Genomic DNA, 4,014 nt, shown 5'->3' with positions numbered 1-4,014 from the left:
TTCATAAACGCGAGATGAATCACGTAGTACAACACTACATCGCTGCCGTCTTAACTCGCAACTAGGTGGTTTAAAACATCGCTCTATTTTCGTGTCCTTACTTCTATTGCATACAGCGAACCGTTCAAAAGTTTTGCTCCGTTTCATCTTGGTTTCCTTACATTAAATGTTTAAGAAAAGTCGAACGTACATATTTACTTACTACCAAACTTTTAATGTGCTTACTTGCTCTCCTCGGCGGTTTATCTCTTAACAATTTCACGCTTATTAAGAATATTTGTTGCTTGAAAAATGTTTGTGTAAATTTTTTTTAAACAAATTCAAATTTAAAAAAAAAATATTTTCAAATGGGTTAACAATTCATTTCAATTTGACATTATAGCCTGTTTCTTATGAGAGCAATGTCAAAATCAATCACACTTTGCTGAATACATTTTGTGTAAAACCATGATTCAATAATACAAGGTTGGGTAACCTGGCGGTTGTCTCGCTCCCGCATTCTGCCTTAGCCTGTGTTGCCTTCTTTTTTGATTTGTAGAAACTACTACTAAAATACAAGGAGAAATATTGTCTTCGTATAAAAGTTCAACAGTTCATCGATTGTTTCGTGGAAATTCATTTTCTTATTGGGCAAATTCAAGTAAGTATGGCAAAAAAATCAAAAATAATGGAAATATTTTGAATTACAACAATAATTTACATATTTATTTGTAGGGTATAGGAGTTATTCATAATTTGTATTCAAAAAGTAGCGTTTTACAACAAGTGCAGCCGTTGCAAGTAAGTTTTGCCGGCTAGGATCCCTGTGTGTCCGTCCACGTATGGCTGGTGCAGAAAATACAAATATTAATAAATATATTCTCTTGTGAAGGTCAGGATCACTTGGGTGTCCGTCCACGTTTGCTGGTGCATGTATTTTTACCACTGCAGCGTTTTGGTTGGTCAAGAGCAGCCTTTGCATATTTAAGGCCAAAACACAATAGCGCAGTGGCAGTGGCAGTGACAGTTTTTAAAATCAGCTGTTACTGCTAATATTGGCAGTCAATGCCGCAGCAAACACAATACGGCGTTGTCAGTGACTGCTTTTTTTGACATTCCCTTTTGTTTGTTTACATTTTTGTTGTTGCCTTTTAGGCTTCAGTGACATCAACAGATGTTGGCTGCGTTTCATTTATGTCAAATTCAGCATGCGAAGTTTGCTGCGATGAAGGCAGTGGCAGTGAATTTAGAATTTGGGCTAAACTGAGCAGTACTGCTAGCTGCCACTGCTGTATTGTGAGTCGCTTCATTGGACACCACACTTTCTAAAAAACAGCTGATTTCGAAAAACTGCCGCTGCCACTGCCACTGCGTTATTGTATTTTGGGCTTTACAAGTAAGTATACCACTCCATAAAAGTGAAAGTGGAAATATTAATAAAGATATTTTCTTGTGCTCATTGGGACTGATTGCAGAAAAAAGTACACAACACTACAAAAAATTAACATTTTTAAAAAACGAAATGTAATTAAATTGCGATATTGAAGACATATTTTTAAAGTTTAACCGATATAATGATTAACAAGACGGATTGGAGAAAAAAGTAAAAAACATTCCGCAAAAATTAAAAATTAAAAATTCCAAATGTAATTAAATTGCGATATTGAAGATATAACTTTTAAATGTAACCAATATAATGATTAGTAAGACTGATTGGAGGAAAAAGTAGAAAACATTACTAAAAAATTTAAATAAAAAAAAACCAAATGTAATTCAATTTAAGATATTGAACATGTTATCTTTAAATGCAACAAATATAATAATTTTTAAAAGATTAATTTATATGCAGTAAATCAATTGCATCTTTACTATTTGTATAATTCTTCATATAGTCCCTTTGAATAAAGGATTTGTTTGAATTCCATTAATTTTGTTTAATATATATTAGTATATATATACTGGAATTTCAATGAAACCATGGTTTATTTTGAATATTTGGGAACATTCTTCAAAGATTTCAAAGATTTTTCTTTGGGAAGTATTTTATGTTAATATCCATTTATTTCATTTTTAATATTTATGTGGCCATAAAAAGTTAATTTATCGTCTATTGTGTAGATCAGTGGAATCTTTTTTATATATTTAATTTAATTTGTATACAAAAACGCATTTCAGCACCACCAGACTACTTACTTTTCCTACTACCTTTTCACAAAAGGAGATAAAATTTTTAACCGCTTCTCTTTCCTTCTCAAATGCAACCTTACAAGGCAGTCGATTGACACAAATGTCAATATTTATCCAACCTTGTATTATTGAATCATGCTGTAAAACTTTACGCACTTTTTGTGCAACCTTGTTGATACCGCGGATACGGATCACAAAAGCCAATTTGTATTTTTTAGGCCCGTAGAATTGGCCGCATTTCTTTGCCACACAGCACAACTCTATCTCACGGCGTCCATCACGGAGTTTTCTTGTTTGATATTTCTCAGCATGCACCAAGTTTTCACGTTTACGGAGTGCAATCACAGCAGAGCGCTTTAGTTTACGTTTGATCAGGGTAGCAATTTGCTGACCTGCTCTTGCTGAACTGCAGCTTCGACTCGGGGACAGGAGGCAGCTTCCTGGAAGGTTGTCTGCCCTTTGCTTGCGGTTTCTTACCGGCCGTGATGGCAGTCATCTTAACTTGTTACTTAGCACGTTGAAAAGGCGAAAAAAAGTTCGCCAAATGTTTGGAGCACATCGTAAATGAGCCACTCGATTTATAACATTTCTATAAACAATTTAATTAAATACTTTTTAATACAAAGATATGCTGCAACCAGGCACTTACTTTTCCAAATTCCATCCTGCTTATCGGCATAATTTTCAAACTATGCCTGCTACTTCATTACTAATTACTCCATTTTCCAACTGCGTCTTCTTTCTGGCTCAACATATCCTACAGGCCAACCTAATATTACCGGCGTGAATTTTTCTACGCACGCACGCAAGTTCTTCACATTTGAGTAACCGAAATAAATTTGCGTACGTGATTTTTCAGAGTTGCATTTCTGTCCAATTTCAGAAGTTGAGCAAAATTTCAGCATAAATGCAGAATAGCTTCGATTCCCAAATTAAAAAAAAAAACGTACGGGGATCGATAGCGAGGTGAGTATAACGGTATATTTCTTTTCTTGCGGAAACAAAAACTACAAAAGTTATTAAGGGTCAAAGTTCAAATTAAACTATTTTTTTAATAAAAAATTCTTAAAAAGTAATATATGGATTTTAAAAGTTTTGACCTCAATCGATAGGAAATTTAGTTCCCTTTAATTTGATATACATACTTTATATATGCCTTGTTTAGTTTTCACAAAAATCTAATTAATGTACGCAGAAAGGAATTCCGCATCCCTTCTGCGGCAACACAGAAACGAAAATTCTACTTAGGGGTTATATTTATACCAAATTAAAGGGAATCAAATTTCCTATCAAATGAGATCAACATTTTTAGAATCCATGCATTCGTTTTCAAAAAATTTGGATTTAAAGAATTGTTTAATTTGAACTTTAAGTCTTAATAACTATTGTAGTCGTTATTTCCACAAGAAAAGAAATATACCGTTATACTCACCTCAATGATCTCTATCGATCCCCATATGTGTTTTTTAATTTGAGAAGCGAAGCTATTCTGCATTTTTTCCAAAATTTTAATTCATTGTCGCGCCAAAATGTCATAGAGCACAGACGTTAAATCGAAATGTCACGCAACACAAATCTTGGAATTTGAGTTAGCTTTTTACGCGCGCCGGTCAATTTCGGTTGGTCCCATACAAGATGTATATGCATGAGAAATTTTTGACAGTAAACTGCCGGCGTGCGTGAATATTAGGTTGGCCTGTAAAAAGACATAAATTTACATTAAACAATAGAAATCGCGAAAATCAGCAAATGAAATACTCGCTTTGTTTTGTTTTGTTGTCTAATTTCTGAGAAATGTGAATTTACCACGATGCGATACAGAAAGAACAAGGACCAGGGATGTAATTT

General features: G+C 33.9%; 1 long non-coding RNA gene across 1 annotated transcript; it reads left to right on the top strand.

The window, feature by feature from the left end:
* Positions 1-411: 411 nt before the first annotated feature.
* On the top strand, positions 412-966 carry LOC118754550. Its single transcript, XR_004994909.1, has 2 exons — positions 412-640; positions 715-966. It is a non-coding gene; the product is annotated as an uncharacterized LOC118754550 (long non-coding RNA).
* Positions 967-4,014: the final 3,048 nt, after the last annotated feature.

This window comes from Rhagoletis pomonella, unplaced genomic scaffold, assembly GCF_013731165.1.
Source record: "Rhagoletis pomonella isolate Grant_MI unplaced genomic scaffold, Rhpom_1.0 Rhpom_scaffold_04107, whole genome shotgun sequence".
Classification (NCBI taxonomy): domain Eukaryota; kingdom Metazoa; phylum Arthropoda; class Insecta; order Diptera; family Tephritidae; genus Rhagoletis; species Rhagoletis pomonella.
The sequence above is the reverse complement of the archived record's forward strand: the minus strand, read 5'-3'. Positions and strand labels throughout refer to the sequence as shown.